At 44.2% G+C, this 23,567-nt stretch overlaps 1 protein-coding gene and 1 long non-coding RNA gene across 2 annotated transcripts in view; both read right to left on the bottom strand.

Annotated features, from left to right (window-relative positions):
* LOC112130782 (uncharacterized) overlaps positions 1–11,293 on the bottom strand; it is a 146,977-nt gene extending 135,684 nt beyond the window's left edge. The window contains exons 1-3 of the long non-coding RNA XR_002912990.2: positions 10,859–11,293; positions 8,940–9,095; positions 7,742–7,852 (exon numbers count right to left, since the gene is read on the bottom strand). This is a non-coding gene — a long non-coding RNA (uncharacterized LOC112130782). The remainder of the gene's footprint in view (positions 1–7,741; positions 7,853–8,939; positions 9,096–10,858) is intronic.
* LOC100447686 (neuroblastoma breakpoint family member 12) overlaps positions 1–23,567 on the bottom strand; it is a 2,265,351-nt gene that overhangs the window by 1,450,410 nt on the left and 791,374 nt on the right.

The raw sequence follows: 23,567 nt of genomic DNA, 5'->3' as shown, positions 1-23,567 counted from the left end.
CACTATGTGACAACAGAGTTTACTGGCTGTATGACCTCAGCCTAACTACCGAACTCGTCTGAAAATCCATTTCTCCCACAATTACTATCTCCAGGTCTTCCTCATCTCAGACCATGCTCCTGAAACATACCTTGCAAAGGTCATCAATGTCCTACCTACAGCCAAATCCAATAGACTGTTTTCAGCCTTTTTATTTTGACCTCAGCACATTTGTCTTTGTTTATGTATTTATTTTTTGCAGAGACAAGGTCTCACTTTGTTGCCCAGGCTGGCCTTGAACTCCTGGGCTCAAGAGATCCTGCCATCTCCATCTCCCAAAGTGCTGGGATTACAGGCGTGAGCCACTTCACCTGGCCCATTTGTCCTTATGGACCAGTTTTATCTTGCCTCAACACTCTTCCCTCATGCCATCACCTTCATCTCATGTTCTTCTGACTTCTCTACTTGCTTTTTTTTTCATTGTTATCATTCTTCTTACTAAAACATGAGCTAACCTTAACTGATGCTTACTATGTGCCAGAATTGCGATAAACTTTCTAGGTACTGCTCCATAAGGTAGGTGCTATTACTGTCCTTGTTAGAGATGAAAAGACCATGGCTCAGAGAGGTGACCTAACTTGCCCAGAGGCATATGGCCGGAATATATTCTCTCAACAGAACAACATGCTTCTTCAACTCCTTTATGGGTTCTCCTTCTTTTCTTTTTACTTTTGAAGTTCCTTGGAGCTCTATCCTGGGCCTGTTTCTCCTCTGTCTACTCTCCCTGGCAATCTCGGCTACTTCTTTGTCTTTAATAACCAACCATGTGGCAATAGTTCCATATTGCCATCTTCAGCCCATGCTCCTCTCCTGAGATCCAGATCTTTGTCTTCAACTACTTACTGGACAGTGATACATGATGTTTCCAACACGACATGTCTTAAACTGCATTAGTCATCTCTCCCTCAAACCTGCTTTTCCTCTCAGGCTTCCTACCTCAGTAAAATCACACGAGCCATCCACCAACTGCCCAAGTGAGAAAGCTCAATGTCATCTTCTTTACCTCTCATTCATCCTTCTTGACATGGCTTCCAAGACCCTTCAAGACTTGGTTCCTTCCTCTTTCCAGTTTCATTTCTTCCGATTCATCCCCTGACATTCTTCATCCAGCTGTGATAGAGTAAGGCAAATTCACTTGCTTGCTTTCTCTGACTTTCTCTGACCTTCTCGTGTCTGGGTCTTCGATAAATCGTACCTCTAGCTGTAACATGCTTCCATCTCTTGCCCCTCACCTAGCTCATCTTTATTTACTATTCAGGTCTCATCTTAAATGTCACTTCTTAGGAAATACTTGCCCAGACAACCTCAGATCTTCTTGCTGGCTGTGCCCAGCTACCCTTACTTAGCAAAGCATAATCCTGTCACATGGCAATTACTTTTCAACTGTTGATATAGTCTTGTCTATTGTAGTATCTCGAGTATCCAGCGCAGTGCCTTGTGCATAAAAGGCTCTCAAAATATGTTGAGCAAATGAATGAATTATAAAATAGAGTTAGCTAAAACTACTTCTCAGTAACATTAGGTAACTGTGGAAATTATGAGATAATATGTGTGATTATACTTTGTAAACTGTAAAATTCTAGAACAAACTCCATAGTGATAAAAAAATTATGCACGGTTGATCTCCCACACTTTTCCAGATTCCTCATCCCCTTTCTGGACCCACTATCTCCTCAACAGCCAAGACATCTTGATGTATGAAAGTCCCATCAGGGGACTCCAGCTGAGATTCACCCCAGGTTCTCTCACTTTGAGGCTTCTTTCTGATCCAGGAGCTACTTAGGTAAGTTGTCTTCCATATCATCTCCGTCAGTTCCATGCTGAACTTGGCTCAATCAGCAGCTACTGACAAAACAACTCTTTCATACCTATACCTCTGCTCTGGTTCAATCCAATTTGGTTCTTTAAGCTGATTCTCCCCACTAACTTTGCCCTCTAATCTGCCAGGACACTCAGTGACTGAGGATTAGACTTTTCACTGAGGATTAGTGTCTTGCCCTACCATCCCAATGGTCCCTCTTGCTTTCACTTGCTACAGAAACTTTACGAGAGAAGGACATCCTAACCTAAGGTTCTCCTGGCCATAGAGAAGCTAATTTGGAGAAGATTAGGATGTTGATAGGTTTTTAAAGCAAACCCTCAATGAGTTGATTACTGAGTGAGGGAGGTTGACGTGGGTACAAGAAGAAACAAGGAGTATCTGTGGGGGTACGAGAGTTGTTGGGGGAGGAGGAGCATGAATTCGATCCTCCCTGGTGATGCACTGTTTCCTCAGTGATAGCCCATCTCTCCAAAAGCAGGGTTACTTCTCTGGCTGGCTCCCAGAGAATGGGTGTCCCACTCTCAACCAGCATCACCTAAGACACACTTGGATACACGGTTGCTTATCCAGAACCATCCCTGAGTTTAGAGGCCCAAATCGGGGATAATCTCAGTGATTTTTTTTTTTAATCACCACCAGGGATATTTGAGAAAGTCAGTCACTGTATCAGCTAGTGGTTTCAACTTATAAAAACAACCACAATTGCAACAGCAAAAACCTCTGATTCATTCACATAAAGAGAGTGTGTAGACGGGCCTTCCTTTCTACTTCAACACCTGCTCCTCAGACTCACCCCCTTTGTGACTTCTTGAAAAATGCCTTGGGTGTTCATTAACCTGATGTAACCAATATAAATATGTTAGAGGAAAGCACTCAACATTATCTGTCCTGGACCATCCTTGCCAGAGAAGGACAAGCTCTTAATACCATAGGAGATTGTTTATCTGAAAAATATAACCACTGGAAGCATCCAAGGACTGTTTATACGCTAAATGTATTTTCTTTTTTTTAGGCAATATGTTCATGTGGAATTAACATATCTAAATTCCAGAGAAAGTGCTGATTGGACATTCAAGGTGAACAGTCCTCCTTTACAGTCCCTGGGCTCAGGCACCTTCCCTTCCCTCAGGCCCTTAATGTCTCTGTCCCCTATAGGCTCTCCTTCCCTTCTGGCTTCTGTTGCAGCACCTCTTTCTACCACACACCCCCATCCTCAGCCCAACACAGCATTGCTTGTAAAACACTCAAGGTGCTAAACTTACCTGCACCTTTGTGTGTTTTTACTGCGTAATTTAAGGAAGTGACAGAACTGTCATAATGTGTGAGTTTAAGTCTCTGAGTTTTAAATTCAACACAGAAGAAAAACAAGGGGCTCATGAAGATGAGAAAGGTAGCAGACACATTTCATAATTTTTCAAGATATTACTCCTGGAGCCTTATTTTTTCCTCCTCCCGAAATCCTTGCATAACAACTAGATAGAATGATGAGCAGTGGCACCTTGGAAGGCAGCCAGTCTCACAGTATTAGAGAGATAATATAATTTTAGAACTGGAGGGGACCTCAGACCTGATTTAGTCCAACATTCTCACGTTAAGATTAGGACAGTGGGGCCCAGGGAAGTGTTGTGATTTGCTCAAGGTCGCATAGGGGATTTGGTTGAGCAAAAGCCCTCTGGGCACCCAAGGCCATACTATCCAGATTCAGGCAGGGCTTGACTGGCAGCAACGGGGCCTGTGCAGAGAGCCAGAAAGAGGCAGTGATAAAGAAAGTGAGGCTGCAGGGTGCCAGGGGAAAAGAAGCCAGGAAGGATCACAGAGGAAGATGCCTTTGAAGCACAATTTCAAACTAAGTGGTCAAGCTTGCAACATTTGGAGCATGAGGATTACCAGATGGGCCTGGGATGGGCAGCAATCAGGCACTGGGGGATTCACTGGGAGTCAAGGCAACCAGAAGAAGCTGAGTCAAAGAGACTGATGTGCAAACCACATACGGCTCTCCATATAGTAGCTACAGCTGCAAACCCAAGGTCAGTGTTTAGATTTACAGGTGTGTGGATAAGACTTTTGGTCAGGGCCGGGTGCAGTGGCTCATGCCCGTAATCCCAGCACTTTGGGAGGCCGAGGCAGGTGGATCACGAGATCAGGAGATCAAGACCATTCTGGCTAACATGGTCAAACCCCATCTCTACTAAAAATACAAAAAATTAGCCGGGCATGGTGGCGGGTGCCTGTAGTCCCAGCTAGTCGGGAGGCTGAGGCAGGAGAATGGTGTGAACATGGGAGGCAGAGCTTGCAGTGAGCCGAGATCACACCACTGCACCCCAGCCTGGGCGACAGAGAGAGACTCCATCTCAAAAAAAAGACTTTTGGTCAGCATCAGTCACCTCAGCCAGGTCCCTGAATCACAGCCAAGTCTAGATGAGTGGTATTATTGACCATAATAATGGGAGGATGAATGGTGGCTATGACTGCCTGCTGCAATCAACCTTTAGGATGGCCAGAAATTCTGATTTGGCCAGCCCTTGGCCTAGACAGCAGTGTCCCCAAGACACAGTGATCACTGTGAACAGAAGCAGCTTCCATGACAAAGGCCACATACACAGCCCTGTGATCGAGGAGACCACTTTGTCATGGGTCAGAGCTCAGGTTAAGATAGACCTTTGGGGGTATGGGGGATGGAGACAGTGAGGACTCTGCACAGAGCTGCAGAGTGGAGAGAACTGAACTGACTATTTTCAAATCTTATGGATTCAGAAGCTGTCAATGGGGCAGTAGCAAAACATTCATGCCGCTGATACTAAAATGGCAAATCTCTCAACAATTTTATTGCCAGTATATTCAGAAGGTTTTGTCACAAATCTTGAGTAAGTGACTTAACTTTGCTATGTGTCAGGCTAAATCAATGCAATGCAAAAACATCTGGATGAAAATGAAGCATCTCTGTCAGTTGTCTGGGTGTTTTGTCTACCTGACATCAAACAGCTGGATTCTTCTAAACATTTGGATGATGCACTAAATTTTTCATTTTTCATTCAGATCACAAAATCATAGACTCTCCAGCTTGACAAGAACTTAAAGGTCATCTAATCCCTGATATTTGGCATAGCCTCAAATGACCTATTTTGTATTATCATGCAAATCAAACACTAAGATAGGGGTATGTGTTCTGTCTAATTACACACATTGTATCTTATTTTAAAACATGTTTATTTTAACATTTGGTTCTCCTTGGCTGTTTAATTGAATTGTAAATGAATCATTTACAGGGGAAAGTAGATTATTATATGTATAAAAATACAATGAAATCCGGTAATTAGGCCAGACCTGATATACAAAAAAAGAAAAAAAACTGCAGGTGTGTAAATGCTTGTGAACTTTGGTGCTATGTTCAACACAAAGCCAAGAGGCTATGTGAGTTACCGTCACTCATAGAACTACCTGCTTAGTTTCACAAGGAGAGCAGTTTGCAAAGAAGTTTGTTTAGCTCTTTTTCACTTCTTACTTATTCCTGCCATTTAACAAGCTTACACCAGGTGTCTGTTTCTAGACTGAGACAAGCAAAGTAAGGGCAAAGGACTGTGAAATTCATTAACTCCAGAGATCTGTTTCAGCATCTGAATCTTTCTCATCCAGATGGCCAAGGCTTCATCCCACCCCAACCCCCTTTCATATTCAGAAAGTTCCTTTAAAAACATTCACCCAATCACAGCTTCATAGAGAAGACGGCTAAGGAAGCTTTCTTACCCATAGATTCAGCTCCTGGTCTAAAGTATGTGTTTAATTTCCCTGAAAGTCTGCATGGAGTTTTTCATTTTTTACAAGTTGTTCTTTGAGCTATTGTCTCATTTATACCAGGAGGCAGCATAGAAATGGGGGCAGCCAAATTAAGATATAGGAGCAAATAGGGAGTATTTTCCAAAACTAGATAATGTGTGCATGCTGAGTGAAAAAAAATGGTAATCTGGGGAGAAAAACAAAGTTAGAAGGTCCAGAAAAAGGAAGAAAGGGTGAAATGAGGTGATGAGTCAATGAGGCAGGGAGATCTATGAAGACTGTTCTGGATGGCAGGAGATGTAGAAAAGAAGGTTCTTACATTTGCAGTGATGAAAGCTTATAATGGGCAAGGGGGAGGCATAGTAAATCAATCAGCCAGCCAGCCAGCAGCATGTGCCGGGTGCCCACAGTGTACAGAGCATTCTTGGTACTAATAACTGCAGGGTGTTATCAAGGTTGTAAAAGGCCTTCCAAGATGAGCTTGAAAACTAGTGGAGGAGAACATCACAGAAAAACCACACCTCACTAAACTTCAGAGGAAACCAGAATCATATTGAATAATGAAGATTGGCTATTACCTAAGCAGGCATCAATACAGCCACATGCACAAAAAATAACTCAAGCAATCCAGCTAGTATAGGTTTAATATATATGTATGTCACAGTTAACATTTATGGAGTGCTTACTATGCAGCAGACATTGTATTAAGCACTTTATACACACTACATCTTATATATGGGAGATGTGGACAAGCCTAGAAAATCTAAACATCATGTAATAGGTCTGTTCATTTTGGTATGAAATGAAATAAATGAAAGGATATGGGTAGAGATGTAAACACAGACTCCAGCATTTAAGGATTTGACATAACTAGCTGTGACTATTCATGGGCAACCCTTAAAGTAAAGGGGTTAAGTTGTAATTTTCTCAGATTTGGATTGACTTATGGTGGGCAATGACTCTCCTTCAGCATTGGGTAGAGAATTGTTCACTGCCACTGTCTACATCTCAGTACACCTTGATTGTTCTATGTATTTCACTGAGTTTGTCTTTTTTTTTTTTGAGACGGAGTTTCACTCTTGTCGCCCAGGATGGAGTGCAGTGGCGCTATCTCGGCTCACTGCAAGCTCTGCCTCCCAGGTTCAAGTGATTCTCTTGCCTCAGCCTCCCCAGTAGCTGGGATTACAGGTGCCCGCCACCATGCCTGGCTAATTTTTTGTATGTTTAGTAGAAACGGGGTTTTGCCACATTGGGTAGGCTGATCTCAAACTCCTGACCTCAGGTGATCCACCCGCCTCGGCCTCCCAAAGTGCTGGGATTACAGGCATCAGCCACCGTGCCCGGCCAAGTTTGTCATCATTCTTTTGAAGTTATGCTTTTCTGAATTATAGGGGGACAGTATGAACTACTGTTTAACAAAGAGTTTAAAGATTTGCAAATGTCTTCAGAAGTATAAATATTCACAAAGGGAAAGTGTCTCCTGACTTTAGAGAAATGTAGAAGTACCCCATTGGGTGTAAGTAAGTTCTCCAGAGTCTCTCTTTAATCTAGTTCTAGGGTAGGATAGAGGTGGAGCCAGAAGGGTCTGTGTCTGCAGTTGTGACAGTGTTACCCTTCTTCAGCCTCCTGCACAGTGAGTGACCTCCAAGGATTATTCAGGGTTTGGGAATAGAGAATTGTAAAATGTATTTTAGATGGGCCAACCTTTTCTCAAAATCCTCTTCAAAGGAAAACTAGTCTCTTCCTCACCATTGCCTGCCGTGCTGAGGAAGAGGACCTGCTGCTCCTTGAAGGAGGGTGGCCATTTCGATACCACAAGAGCCTACTTTGCCCTATGACTGGATGCCTGGCCAACCCGTGACATTAAGGCAGCAAGCAACCCCAGTACTGCACAAAGTTCTGCAGCAACAGAAGTGATGATTAAATAGGGCAATGGGTTCTCGGGAATATGAACTGGGAAATTCTAAAAAACAATCAATTAGTATCCTGAGGAACATCAGGAAGAACACAGAAGAGCAGCCCAGGCATGCTCGCGGTGAACAGCACAGAGATGAAGGGCCACCTCAGTGTTAGATCCTTCCAGTGTCCATATGACATTTCACCCACTGGGATGCCACTGGTGCCAGATGCTCCTGTGATGTGCCTCTCTCTCTCATTGCCACAGGTATGCTGCAATAAGCCCCCACTGACTAAGGTAGCCTGAGGGAGTGTCAGTTCCTGGAAAACAAAAAATCACCATACTGTCAGAGCTGGTCACTTAGTCAGTGCTACTCAAAGTGTGGTCCAAGGACCAGTGGAATCCACCACTGTTCCAGTGTGCAGAAACAAAGCACAGAAACAAAATACGCATTTGGAAATCTTTAAATAGGATTTGACCTTGCCCCAGCAATCAATTTTATGTCTGTTAAATCTAATAATAAAAAGTTGGGCTTGCATTTCGTAAGTCTATGGGAGTTTTTTTCACTTCATTTTTCTAATAATTTATTTTTATTGTGTTTTACAAAAGCATCAGTCAGTATGTGAAGGACTGAAAACTGTCAAATATTTAAACACTGGTGCTTCACAACAGACAGTTTTGAGGAGCACTGATCTAGCCCCCTGTTTACAAACTGTGAATCCTTGACCCATTCGTGGGTAGTAACCCATTAAAGAGTCACGAAATTAATTTGTGCGGATACCAGCATTAACGAATAGAATAAAAAGTATCAGGGTACATTGCATGAATTCAGGATTAAGTACTTTTTTGTGAAATTTTTATTTTAAAAAGCATATGCAAATACATATGCACATACACATACACACTTGTATATTTTTGCACGTATATAAAACAGAAAAAGGAACCTGGGATGCCCATGTTTTATTGTAAAAGATACTTCTGCTTTTCTAATAGTTGTAAGGAAAATGTCTGCACATATTTGGAAAACTATGTGTTGTCCATTGCACACCCTTCTGCTATCTTTTATCTGATTTGGATTCTATGGGAGCTATTTCACAACTTTGTAAACTGTAGCTAGCTGATAGCATTGCAAAATAATTATTGTCTGTAAACATTCAAGTTTTGTCCCTTCTGGTAGAGGTTCAATTGACTCCCACCCCCTCTGTGGAAGAAGTCAGTTTTGCCCTTTTTTTGTGCATTCATTTCAATATTCTTGATCTATACATGTTCTTTGTATTCTCTTTTGAGCCAGTTATAGTATCTGCCTAGTTCTCTCATGGATTGAGTTAAATAAAATCTCTAACACATGTTCATGTTCAATCTCTGTATGTGTCATGATTCTATGTTTTGTTTTGTTTTTTTAATTACCTTTTAACGTAGGTCACAGTAGAGCTTTCATGCATCAGGTGGCAGTGTTTGTTCAAACTTAGGTCAACTGTAATGAAATGGGATACCTCAACAAGAAGGCAAAGCTGGATCCCTAGCAAGGCAGAGGGACTTCCTGGTTTAACTTTGTGCTGTTGCCTAGAGGAATCAAAAGGAAGGGGAGAATTTTATTGTGAAAGACCACATGCCAGCAATGATTTTAATTGCTGCTCTGTAAGATCCCTCCCACGCCTTGTTCTCATGATGTCTGAAATACACATCTCTTTTACTACAGTTCAGAAAAATCTGAAGATACAAATGAATATGGACTAGGCAAATTAGAAGTACAAGGTCTCAGACATAGCAAGAAAGAACACCAGCCTGAGAACAAAAAATTTAGGTTCTAGGCCAAACTTGATCCCTAGTTAGCTGTATAATTTGATTTTAAGCATGTGACTTAGCTGCTCTGGGCCTCTTATTCTTTATCTGTACATTGATTTACCTTAAGTTGGTAGTTTTCAATTTTTTTTCAGGCACGACAACTTTTCTTTTTTCAAAACAAAGCTTGCACACAGTTTTAATGTGCAAAACAAGACAACAACTCTGGTTTAGTAGGGTGACTGCTTGGTTTCAACTCCTCCACTATGGTGGCCTCTAATTATAGGGGCCCCTCAGAACCGTGAGGATTCCATGATAGCACGGTCTGAGAAGCATGGAATCCAAGAGCACTAACATTCTTCCTAATGCTGCGATGTTCCAGTCAATTACTTTGTCTCTGGTTTAACAGCATTCAAAATCTTTTCCAAGTTGTTCCACCCTTTCCTTCCTTGCCCCATCCCCACCCTGTTGAGTATTTCCAATTTTAGCTCTGACCTTTAGAGTCCTTGTTCTATCTTCAGTTCCTTCAACTGCTGGGATCCACCCCACAGGTTTGGTCCAAAACTGAACCTATGGGGTGTATTCCACTGTATTCCAATGATCTGTTTAATTATCTGCTTCCCCAACCAGACTGAGTTCCCTGAGAGTGGGAGTCTTGTCTTCTCACCTTTATCTCCCAGGTCCAGCGCGGTGCCTCGCCCTCTTCTCTATTCTCAGCACACACTGAGTTCTCTTCTCTACCTTACTTATGTATGTCCTACTCAGATCTCTCTCCTCAACTTTAGCCTCTCGTGTACAACTACTTTCCAGACAATTCCACTTTGGGTATCTCATAGGCTCTTCAAAAGCAGCACATCCAGTTCTATAGCTTCCATTCAGAATATTTACCTCCTCCTAAAGTCCTATCTCAAGGAAAGATGCTTCAATCTATCTGCTGCCCAAGACAGAAACCCTTGACACCTCACTTTCTTTCATTTCCACTTCCACATCCAACCCTTTAATTCCACCTCCTACCATTTTTTAATCCATCTACACTTTTTTTAGAGATGGAGTCTTGCTATGTTGTCCAAGCTAGACTTAAGTGATCCCCGTCTCAGCCTCCTGAAGAGCTGGAGCTACAGGTGTGTGCCACAGCACCAACGATCTATGTCTTTCCATTTCCACTACTGTTGCCCAAGTTAAGATCACATGGATAACAACAGATCATTTCGATGGTGCTTCCAGGGTGCCAACTGTTGCAAAAATAATAAAACCCTTTTCATACATTAGATCCTTCAATGTGCATATTTGCTCTGGTTATTACTGTAGCCCCATTTTACCATTAAGGAAATTGAAGTTTAAAGAGAATAAATAACTTACCCAAGCTGGTAAGTGTTGGAGCTGAGAATTTACTCCCTGTCTCTCCAATGCCAATACTCTAGCCCTTAACTGTAATATACCAACTGAAATATTAGCTGGTGTTGTATCCCTACTATCAGCTTTGCCTTCTAAGTCTTTTTTTTCCACTCTACAGCCCAGGGATTTTTAAAAAATAGAAATCTTACTGTGTCCAGAATTTATTCCTTCTGGTGGGTTCTTGATCTCACTGTCTTCAAGAATGAAGCCACAAAGCCTCCCAGTGAGTGTTACAGTTCTTAAAGATGGTGTGTCTGGAGTTTGTTCCTTCAGATGTTCAGATGTGTCCGGAGTTTCTTCCTTCTGGTGGGTTCGTGGTCTCACTGACTCCAGGAATGAAGCCACAGACCCTCGCGGTGAGTGTTATAGCTCTTAAAGGTGGCACATCCGGAGTTGTTTGTACCTTCTGGTGGGTTTGTGGTCTCCCTGACTTCAGGAATGAAGGCACAGAGCCTCGCAGTGAGTATTACAGCTCATAGAGATAGCGCGGACCCAAAGAGTGAGGATCATCAAGATTTATTACGGAGAGTGAAAGAACAAAGCTTCCACAGCACAAAACCAGACAGGAGCAGGATGCAGCTGCTGGCTGGGTGCTGCGGGTGGCCAACTTTTATTCCCTTATTTGCCCCACCCACATCCTGCTGATTGGTCCATTTTACAGAAAGCTGATTGGTCCATTTTACAGAGTGCTGATTGGTCCATTTTTACAGAGTGCTGATTGGTGCGTTTACAATCCTCTAGCTAGACAGAAAATTTCTCCAAGTCCCCCACTCGACCCAGGAGGTCCAGCTGGCTTCACCTCTCGTTATCATGTGTCCTCCACTTAAAATTCTTCATTATTTTTCCTTTGCCCAGGGATACAATAGAAATGTGTTAATATCTCACTATGCCCTTCATAATCTGTATCTGGTTTCTTTTCTTGCTACTGTCACCCTTGGCTTCAGTCATACTGAACCATTTATGATTTGGGGGGCATATATTGCAGTATTTTCCATTCGTCCTCAATATCTTCTTTTTCCTCTGCTTGAGAAATTCTTTATTTCCCCCACCTCTTTACCCAGCCAGCTCCTAGTTATACTTCAGTTCTCAGCTCAGAAATGTTCAACTCTAAAGAAACACTCTGTGACCATTCCTGTTCCCAGAGCACCGTGTATCTTCTGAAGCTACCATTGTGACTCTACGTTATAAATGCTTGTGTATTTGTCCGTATCCTCCCCCAGCACAAGCTCCCAGAGGGAGACTACTTCTGATTTATTCAGCATTGCCCATTGTCTTAACTTGGGTTCCTTAGAAGCAGACCCTGAGATGAGAATTCTTCTTACTCAAGTGATTTATTGAGGATGAAATTCATATGAGTGAGGGAAACTGGATAGGGCTGGGGAGATCAGCCAAGCTGTGGGTCTAGCCTCAGCCTGATTCCAGGGGGCACTTTGGAGCTTGAATAACATCACAGAGTCAGCCCACTTGAGACAAGGGGACTGCACTTTTATCTCCACCCCTAACAACTGGGCATTGGCTGCAAGCTGCTCCTAGAGTGTGTGTGTGTGTGGGATGAAGGCAGCATAATCTCCCAGGCATCGCTGGGGGGAGTGCTTCCCTGCTGCAGGACTCCAGAGAAGAGTGCAGCTGTGAGTCCTTAGTAACTGGGGGAAGAGTGCTCCACCAGACAACAGGGGTCTACTACGTACCCCAGCTGCTAGAACATGTCCTACCACATCATACTCAATACATGCCAAAGAAATGATAGAATTTTTTCATTCATCTCTCTATTTCTCATTTATTCCCAGCTGAATGATTTTTCTAGTGGATTAGATTCTTTAATATTCCCAATCTTGATTTTTTTTAAAGCCTCTCAGTTTTCTTCCACCTTTCCTGAACACTAACCACTTTATAAGATTTCCAAACTTGGGTAACTCTAGTTTCTCACCTCATGTGCTACGTTAAGTTCTAGACAAACATGAGCACAGCCGTTAATATTTCTACAACTTAATTAGTTGTTTAAGGTTGGACTGGTTACTGGTCAAAATGTACACATCTTCTCAAATTGAGTGGGACTTACGGAGAGAAGGTTTCTGTCAATTATGAGAAAATTTGATTATTTGATTTTTTTTTTTTTTTTTTCAGACAGAGTCTTGCTCTGTCGCCCAGACTGGAGTGCAGTGGCGCGATCTCGGCTCACTGAAAGCTCTGCCTCCCGGGTTCATGCCATTCTCCTGCCTCAGCCTCCCGAGTAGCTGGGACTACAGGTGACCGCCACCATGCCCAGCTAATTTTTTTTGTATTTTTTGTAGAGACGGGGTTTCCCCATGTTAGCCAGGATGATCTCAATCTCCTGACTTTGTGATCCGCCCGCCTCAGCCTCCCAAAGTGCTGGGATTACAGGCGTGAGCCACCACATCCAGCCGATTTTTTTTTTTTATTATTTTTTTTTGAGACGGAGTTTCGCTCTTGTTGCCCAGGCTGGAGTGCAATGGTGTCATCTCAGCTCACTGCAACCTCAGCCTCCTGGGTTCAAACAATTCTCCTGCCTCAGCCTCCCAAGTAGCTGGGATTACAGGCATGTACCACCATGCCTGGCTAATTTTGTATTTTTAGGAGAGACAGGGTTTCTTCTTGTTGGTCAGGCTGGTCTCAAACTCCCGACCTCAGGTGATCCTCTCACCTTGGCTTCCCAAAGTGCTGGGATTACAGGTGTGAGCCACCACGCCTAGCCTGGAAAATTTGATTTTTAAACCATTTGTCTACAACAATTTACTCCAAAATATCTACATGTATCCTACCTGGGGGGTCTACCCAGAGAGATCTGTGAATTCTCTGTAATCCATGAATGCATATTCCAGGCTGTGTGCCTTTACCTATGGCAGTCAGCTGCCACCTGCTCAGATGGATGGACACCAGCAGCCTCCTCCTTGATTGGGAAGTTGGACCACATAGAGGGAAGACGACCTCTTCCCACAAGAAGGTTCCCTTCTGCTCGAGTGGACTGGAGCCCTGAGCTTATTCCTCAAGGAAATTTTCTCTCTGGAAAAAATCCAACCTTATCAGACTCAGACAAAAGGTAAGAGCCTTAAAGGTAGAGATCGGGTCCTGTTCTTTACATAAAAACTAACAATATCTCACACTCAACTGTTTAAAAGTGCTTTCACATATTGTATCTCATCTGATCCTCAATAAAAGCCCACCCATGAGAAAACTGAGACATCTAGCAGTCCAGTGACTCACCTAAGATCACGTAGCCAACAAATGGTAGAGCCATGATTCAGACCCAGGATCTCTGATGCCAAATATGAAGGTCTTTTCAGAGTACCCTGCTGTGTAACACAAGGCCTGGCTTGCCATATGTCCTCATTAGCTTTTCGTTGAGTGAATTACCTATGGCTTCTATTATTCATGTCCAGTGCACCCCTTCTTTAGAATAGATAACAAAAAGTAGATGATGGGCTAGTCTGTGTCAGCTAAAGCATTGTGCCAATGAGGTCCAGGTCATTGGTTCAACTCCCAAAAGACCAGTTACCTTTGTCTCAAGATGGCAGTAAGCTTAGTTCCGCTGATACAGGCCACTGCCCTAATCACTCATTTTGCCTATGAGTCAACATCAGAGAATGGCAAAAGGATTTGGATAGAGCAGGGCAAGTTCATTACTAATTCTAGAGGGACATGGGGAAGAAAATCTTATTGCTTTTATTTTTGCCCAGGAGAAGGGTTAGTGCATCATTGGACTTAGCCACCGAAGGCTCTGGGTTGATATATGTGGAGTTGAATTCAGTGACTTGAGTGGATTTGACCCAGAAAGGCTTCATGAGGAGGGGGTGTGCCAGGCTGAAGTGAGAAGAAGGGCTGGGAAGAAATGACCAGCTGGAAAGGCCAGTCCAGCACCGCCAATGTCTTCAAACAGAAGGCTGCAGAGATAACTTGAAGACTTTGAGGAGTAGGAAAGTGTCATGGTTCTGGAGGTTAAATTTAAAATCCAGAGCCCCAAATAAAACCTTCACTCAGGTTCTCTTCTCCCATTCCTATAACTTAGCCTATGGTGCTGACAAGGAAGCAAATGCTTAACAAGTGCAGAGCTCTTATTATCGATCATTGAATGCAATGAACACTGACAGGCCTGTTTTGCATCCACTGCTGTATAAGGTCCTGGGGTTGCGGTTCATGAAATCTCTGACCATAAGTTATTGTCCAAGGAGTGAAATGATTGTCGTATATTATACAGATCAAGCAAAAATAAGTTCTACGTAGTGACTGCTCTGAGAGTTTAAAGGGAAAAGTTGGCTATGATCAGATTCCTTTGGAAGAACTTCTCAGGAGGGGACTGAGTTAGTCTTTGACGAATTGGCAGGATCTGAATCTGAAGGTGGAGGGAGGTGGAAAGAGGATTCATCCCCTGAATCCAGTGCCCCACATACCTCCTTTGGGCCCACTTTATTGTTTCAGCCATTGCTGTAGCAACCAGCCGTGAGCAAGTGAAACCTGGCAGCACCGTGTCTTTGGATGCAGACAGCAGTGCTCATCTTCTGTTCCCGGTTTCTGTGCCACATCTGCCTGCAGGAACCTGCTTGGCCATTCTGATACACATGCAAACCTGAGAGTATGGGGAAATTATCACCCAAAGGACAATACTGGATCAATGGGAGCAGACACTGGTAGATTAATACTTCCCTCTTCCACCCTGCAAGCTGCCAAGTCTGAGATGCATTCTACAGGGGCTTCATAGCCTTCTAAGTAGGACTGAGCTCTGGTTGCCCACAGTGACGATCCGATAAAGTAATCATGGATTGGCTTCTCCTTCTTCCTTCTTTCAGCCTTCACAGACCCCAAATGTCCCAATCCTACTTCTTAGCATAACTCCCCCAATTCAACCACCTGTACAAGCCCTTTTTTGGGAAGGAACATGGAATAAAGTTAAAAATGGGCTTGTTGCTTTTTCCCTATATCCCTGAAAAGTAGTTGTTCCAGAGATAGGAGAAAGCCGAGCAATATGGCACAGGGAGAAGGTGCAGATTCTCTTTACTACACCTCCCAAACCCCCAACTGGCTCCTGCCTTTTGATCAATCCTATGGGGAATTCACTTAGAGCCACCAGGGGTCTTTAGAGAGCTCCCTGAAGCCTGAGCGATGGGAAGCCTCACACCCATGTGGTAGGGAACATTTCACTGAGAGTGACGTAGCCAAGCCCTCCTCTCCTTCCCCAGTTCCTTCAGACATCTGTGAAAGCTTGAAAGGGGTTCTTGCATTCCCAGGCCCAGGACTGCAGGGAGGGAGGAAGCTGACCCTCAGTCTCCCTGAAACATCCTTTGTGGGACTCCCATCCCTACCACCTCTTTAAGTTCTCAGACCTCAGCACTGGGCTGGGATCTTCCCAGGACCACCAGCCCACCCATCCCCAGAGGGTATTCACCAGAAGCCCTGCTCAGAAGCTGGCCTGATCTTAGTAATAGTCCTGACTTTTTCCGAACACAGACCATGCTGAGTTTTATGCCTCACAAGTGAAGTGTGGTAACAAGAACTTGGAGAGGATCTAAAGCAACCAAAAGGCAGGGCATGGTGGCTCATGCCTGTAATCCCAGCACTCTGGGAGGCTGAAGTGGGAGGGTCACTTGAAGCAGGAGGATTGCTTGAGGCCAGAAATTCATGGTTACAGTGAGCTACAAGTTGCATTACAGCCTCAGTGACAGAGCAAGATCCTGTCTCAAAAAAAAAAAGTAAAATAAGATAAGCAACCAAGGGATACGAGTTTGAAAAACAGCTCTAGGCTGCACCCTTAGAGAAGCGGTGCAGCTTACCTTCTCGAAAAGGCAGGAAGTACAATGGTGCCCACTCAGCCCAGAGGAGGACATGATATGAGAGACTGGGGCAGGACAGAACTTTCCCCTTACGAAGATTGTGGAAGGCCTTGAATTTGGTGGGGAGGTGAGAGGGGAAAGATAATTGGAGAGCGTGAAGAAAGGATTGCTAAGTAGTTTTTTTCTGGCAACATTTTTTAAAGTTCAGGTAGTTTAAAGATGGTTGAGGCAATGCTCGGAGAGAGCGGTGGGGGTGGGCTTTTTCTTTGCAGCAATCTCTCTGGCCCTGAGTGCCCCCGTGAGATTCTACCCTTGTACACTTGAAGGCACATGAAAGTGATAAGGAGAAGAAGGGAGAGAGGACAGCGGAGAAGGAAAGGTGAGAGAATGACATTGGTCATTGCTGTGGCGCACTTCAGGTCACCACAGGTTGCCCACCTGCAGGAATCCTTACAAAGTCTTCCCGGACCTGTAATATGGGACTCTCTTCAGGGAAGCAGTAGGGCCTAGGATTAAGAACATTAGCCTTAGAATCAGACCCAAGGGTCCCAGAGCTGTTTATAGGCTAAACAACCCTTGCTCAACAAATACTTAACTTCTGGGGCCACTGTTTCCTTATCTAGCATAGGAGCTCCATGAAGTCTGCCTTATTCTCTACAAGAGCCCTAGAGCCTCGTATTGCACCTGGCAATACATATTTGCTGAATGAATAAATAAATCTATAAAATGAGAATAAACTTATTACTACTCCAAAGGCAGTAAAATCATGATAAGGAAATTGGATGCTGGAGCCAGACTCCCTGGATTTGAATCTGGACTCAGTGGCTTCCATCGCTGCCACTTTGGCGGGTTAGTGAATCTTTCTATGCCTCTCTGTGCCTCAGTTTCCTTGTCTGTGAAATGGGGTTGATAACAGAACACCTACCTCAAAAGGTTGTTGTGGGGCTTAAAACAAGTTAATGTATGTGAAATGCATAAGCTAGTGCCTGACTATATATCAGTTCACTATTGTTATAAGGGTTAATTGACTAAATCCAGAAAAAATGGTGAGAATTTCATGTTGCTCAGCCCCCTCCCCCTAGGCTGGAGTGCAGTGGTGTGATCTCAGCTCACTGCAACCTCCACCTCCTGGGTTCAAGCGATTCTCGTGCCTCAGGCTCCCGAGTAGCTGGGACTACAGGCGTGTGCCACCATGCCTGGCTAATTTTTGTATTTTTAATAGAGACGGGGTTTCATCACGTTGGCCAGGCTGGTTTCGAGCTCCTGACCTCAAGTGATCTTCCCCCCTCGGCTTCCCAAAGTGCTGGGATTACAGACGTGAGCCACTGCACCCGGCTTCAAGTCTCTTATAATAAAATGTAAACAGGTATTATTATTAAATATTTTTAAGCAGTTAGTTCATCACGTGCCACATTGTAAGCTCTCACTAAGTGCTGGCTGTTGTTGTTGTCATTGAAAAAAAAATCATTCTGATCTTACTAGGTCTGCCAGTTGATGATAAAGCCAAAAGTTTGTCCTCAGGATCAACTTAGAATAGGAGCAGGCAATTGCAGGCTTTAACTGAAGAAGGATCCCCAGGAAAACTGCTATTGGCATTGAATAGGATGAGAGTAGTGGGAGCTGAGTTGGTTGTAATGTTTAGCCGCAGGCTAGAGAAACAGACTTGAACAGGAGAAAAACAGTGCCTTGCAGAAGCACATACACTGAGTGGAACTTGTTGTAATATACCAGACCAATTTCTTCTTCTTTACAGTTTATTTCCATTTCTAGTCAGAGGAGCTGGTTCAATTCCTCAAGAAGTAGTTACAAAACTTCTATTTTTTTTTCAGCCCTATCATTGGGGTTGTAGGAAAAAGACAAGCCCTACATGGCAGCCCTAACTCTTGCAGAGAGAATATGTTAAATCATAAAGCAAGATCATATATGATCACATCTCAAAGTGCGCAAAACAGGTAACTGCTACAGTAAGTTAAGACAAGGGAGACCTCAATTCATTTGTTCATGCTCACATATATTCATTTACTGACTCATTATCTAAAAGACACTAAGCACCCACTGCACCGAAGGCCATAAGAGACAGGGAGCTTGGGATGGTTCCCTTCCCTCGAGGAACCTATGCTTCATTGAGTTGGTGTCAATCTGTATGAGAATAGCTCCAATACAGGGCAGAACGTGATCATGCTTTATGAGGCCACAGAGCTTGCTTGGGGTGAGCATTATCAGAGTTGCCTGGTTGAGTAGTCTGGTATGGCTTTTTGAGGGTGGTGGGACTTGATTCGGACCTTGAAGGTGTGGTATTAGCTAAACAGACGAGGGTGAAGGATGGCATCCCAAGCAAGAAGACACTAGGAGGAAGTTCACAGAAGCAGGGATGAACATGGCTGTTATATTATTGATTCATCAATGCATTGAACAAACTTTTTTTTTGAAATATCTGTTATGTGCTTGAAAGATGACCACATCATCATTCTTTCCCTCAAACAGTTTGTAGTTTAATGGGGGAGGCAAACTCATAAAGAAAAACGTCTATTACAGTGTGGTAAGTGTATCAGCCAAGGTAGGTGTAAAGTTGCATGCAGAAGGTTCTCCCTGGGAATGAGCTGGGGGCTCAGCGGGTGAGGAGGGAGCCATGGCACTGCAAGCACAAAGGGCTGCAAAGGCCCTTTAGGAGGCACATTGGAGGAAGGGGTACAAAGGCCACTGGAGAGTGATGGGAAATGAGGTAGTTAGACGGGTAGAGATCAGATCATAAAGGCACGTTGAGTACCTTCTATGAAATTTGGGCCTTATTCAGAGGACAGGGCAATCACTGAAAGATTTCATAGGAAAGGACATATTACATTTGCATTTTAGAAAGATAATAAATAATAACATTGTCTTATATTATTTACACTATTTAGGGCCAACTATGATTTAAACATTGAGCCTCACAATAATGTTTATCATCCCCAGAGAGATGCATGCACTGTTGCCCCAAGTCAGTTGAGTAGTAAGGAGTAGAAAGATGCTGTCTCCTGGGCCAAACTCTTAACCCTTATACTCTGCTACCTCTGCAGCGTGGAGGAGGGAGGCAAGGGGATGGTAAGGAAAGAGGCAGGAGCCGAAGTCAGAATGAAAAATAATGAGGCCAGAACAAAAACAGTAGGGGTGAGAATACAGAGAAAGAAGCAGAATCCAGAAATGTTGAGTAAGTAGGCTCTACCAGATGTTAGGATTGATTAGATGTAGGGAGAAATGTGGAGGGAGGACTGGAATGACTCCCAGGTTCTGCTCCTCTAAGTGTGTCTTTTGTGAGGCTGTTATCAGTGAGAGGAACTATAGGAAATAAAGGAGGTGAGGAGATAATGAGTTGAGGAAGCTGTGGGACTCCATGGCAGAGATCCTAGTGGGGAGTGGGATAGACCCAGCTGGAGCTTCGGAGCCAGGAATGGGCTGGAAGAAGAGACTGGGAAATCAGATGGATTGGCTGGGGCAGGGAGGGCTGATTAGGTTGTAGGAAGCTGAGATGACAGGATAACATATGGACTTGAATTTGAAGACTGTAAGGAGTTGCTAAGGCCTTTTGATTACAGAAGCAACATGGTCAGTAACAGCCTTTCAAATGTCAAGCCTCAAACTAAAATATCCAAGAACTGACATGGAACTTTATTTCCAACCTTCCCTCCGGTCTCTGGTGAAAGCAACACCTCAGTAAGGATGGCCCAGTCCCCCATGCTCAGGGTGAAGACCAGGTTCTGGGGGGCTTAGCAGGCACTGGGGAAGGGAGCTGGTCCTTGACCACTTTCCCCCTTGTGCCCCTGGGACATCCTCATCCTGTAGGTCTGCTCCACAAGGGCCCCAGCCACAGCTCCTCGTGAGGGTTGCAAGATCTTTCCTGGTCTGGAAGTGGTGAAGGGCTGGAATCCCTGTATTCACAAGCACTTGTCTCTTTGCTTTGTCCCTCATATTACCTGGTGGATATAGGATGAAAGGAATGTTGGGAGGTGAAGCAGAGGTGGGAAATATTAATAATATCTTGAATATTACCCTGCCATTTAATTAAAATCATATTTTGGGAAAACCAGTTCACAGCACTGGACAAGGTCTAATGGAGGAGGGAGAGGACAGGGGAACAGGCAGACCAACTTAGAGACTATTGCAGTAACGGCAGTGTTGTGTGGGACTGTGTAACTTACAGTGCACTTTGACCACTCATTTGATCCTCACAGTGCCTCTGCAAGTTGGCCTTACCAGCCACATTTTACAGATAGGGCAACAAAGAGAAGTTAGCTCAATGAGGAAAAATCATCTGGCTAGCAAATAGAAGAGCTCAGGCTTAACACCTTGGTCTTCCAATAAAAACCTTTAAGAGAAAAAATAATCCCTTCTTCCAGTGCATTCATCACCTGCTGCACATCCCGCAACACCAGGCTGCCTCTCGGGAATAAGGTGCTCTAAACATCAGAGCCTAAACGTGCATTTGGAGGCTCTGTCTTCAGAGAAGATCCCACTGGGAAACAAGTCTGCACCACCTTAAAGGATTCCTCTGGGCTTTGGAAGGGACTTCCCACAGAGAGCTGCTTCCAATCATAACACATTGAGCCTTCTGCAAGGTCCCTGTGTAACTTAACTGTCGAGGCACAGTAGAAAGCCCGCTCCAAAAACCATCCTCTGTTCATGCCTAATGAATCCCTGGTATATGCTGTCGGAATTTAAGAGGCAGGTGTCGCTCCCCTGAAGCTTTGAATAGGAACTTGTTCAAATCGTGTAGCCTCTCTAGGAACAGTTTTTCAAGAGTGGTTTATAATTTTTCATCTGCAGCAGTAGTGAGGGGGTGGAATCAGAGGAAGAAGGAGGAAGTACTGACGGGGGAGGCAGGAAAAGAAATGCCATCCTGGATCAGAGCTGTGAACGTCAAAGGAGAGGGGTGATCCTCACCTCTGGAGATGAGAGGCTGGAAGAGAATGCCTGTGAAGGTAAAGGAAAGAAAGAACTTAGATGTGGTAGGTGGAGCCCTCTCTATAGAGAGACACAGAAGAGGTTTCTATTTCCCCAGATGATAGCTAGTAGTCAAGGCTTCCTGCCCTCACCATCATCCTCTGCAGGCATCTCCACGTCAACCAGGTCAGGCCGCTCCTCTTTCTGCGCCACTCAGCACCCTCCTTCCACCTTTTCTCTAGCTTATGCAACTCAATATCTATACATTTGTTCGTCTGGTTTACTCTTTCTGGATCACTCTCTACCCTTTACTCTACTTCATTGATCAGAATCAAATTTAAGTGCCGAATGCCCTATAAGTCTGACCTGAAACTCCAGCCTACAGTGGTTCTTATTGCCTGTACCAGCAGTTCTCAAACCCTAGCATGCATCAGAATCACTCAGGGGGCATTTGAAAACACAGGTTTCCAGGACCCTCAGAGTTTCTGATTCAGTAGGTCTGGGCCAGGGCCTGAGAATTTACCTTGCTAACAAGTTCCCAAATGACTCTCGCTGATGCTTCTTGTTTGGGAACCACTAACCTGTACCATTCATTTAGCCTTAATCATGCACTGCCCTGTGCTGATACTGTAACTGAGTATCCAGATGCAGCTGTGAACATATCAAAGGCAGTTATGTTGTAGGTACTGGGATGTATCCCCCACAGGACCTAGCTAGCATACTCAGAGCAGGTACCCAAACCCAATATAATTTATTAGTTGTTGTGAAAAGTTAGTATTGGTTTTAGGTAAAATTAGGAAGACAGTAGTTTGTCCACAGGAACCTTCCACTTTCCCTCCTTCATTTCTCAGCCAACTTCTGTGTCACTCACTCTTCCTCCTCCAAGCGACCCAGGCTCCCCTAAACATAGGCTTGTCCTAAATACCCAGAGCTCTCCCATTTGTCCCTCAAAGTTTACAGGCAATTCTCATAGAAGCTTGACTGAGGCCGGACATGGTGGCTCATGCCTGTAACCCCAGCACTTTGGGAGGCCGAGGCGGGTGGATCACAAGGTCGGGAGTCCAAGACCAGCCTGGCCAACATGGTGAAACCTCATCTCTACTAAAAATACAAAAAAAATTAGCTGGACATGGTGGCGGGCACCTGTAGTCCCAGCTACTTGGGAGGCTGAGGCAGGAGAACCACCTGAATCCGGGAGAGGGAGGTTGCAGTGAGCCGACATCTCACCACTGCACTCCAGCCTGGGTGACAGACCAAGACTCTGTCTCAAAAAAAAAAAAAAAAAGAAGCTTGACTGAGAAGTTAAGAGACAGTTGAGCTTATGAGCTTATTTAAATACTGATGGAGAGAGGCGCGCAGTGGTGCCAGTGTGGGAAAGAGAGGGAATAATGGCAGGTGGGATCCACAGTGCAAGGAGAAGGATTCGCTTAGACAGGAGCAGGGACACCTCTCCCACTGTAGAAGGAAAAAAGAAAAGATGGATTTAGATGCAGGAATAATAAGGCTTTAGATGCTAGGTGACTCCCAGCTCTAACATCTTGTGATTCCATGAAATTAAATTGCCACGGTGTCAGTGGCTTAATATGTCACCTCTCCCTGGCAGAGCTTTAACCCAAGGAAATGAATGTTTCATGAGAGGCTCTTAGGCTATGGGAGGCCTGCCAGTGGGACAGCAGGGCCTTCCCAGTGGTCTTGAATACCTGTTGCCCCTCTAGGCAAGGTGGGATTGGGAAAATGGGATAAATATATCCAACTGTGACAATGTAAGAACTACAGCAAGGCCACAGAGCTAATACATTCTGAAGCCGGATTTAGAACTCTGTGTCACTCAAGTCCGCAGTCATCTGGTCCACCCAGTCATATTCTGACTACCTGAAATTGCAAGGGAGGGCTGGAAGTATTAGGAACAACTTCTTCCTAACCCTTGGGCTAGAGACTTGAGATGACATGCTCCATCTCAGACCCACACAGCTCCAGCCTATTTCTGGGGCTCTAAGAAACACCTGATAGTGACAGGAATAATAACAACAATAATAATTTATCAAATGCCACCTCAATTAGACTAGCATGTAAGGTGCCTGGTACATTGTGCCAAAACCTGGATCATAGGAAGAAGTCAACAAATGTAAGCTGTCATCCTCCTCCACCTCCTCTTTCT

The sequence above is a fragment of the Pongo abelii genome, chromosome 1, assembly GCF_028885655.2.
Source record: "Pongo abelii isolate AG06213 chromosome 1, NHGRI_mPonAbe1-v2.0_pri, whole genome shotgun sequence".
Classification (NCBI taxonomy): Eukaryota; Metazoa; Chordata; class Mammalia; order Primates; family Hominidae; genus Pongo; species Pongo abelii.
The sequence above is the reverse complement of the archived record's forward strand: the minus strand, read 5'-3'. Positions and strand labels throughout refer to the sequence as shown.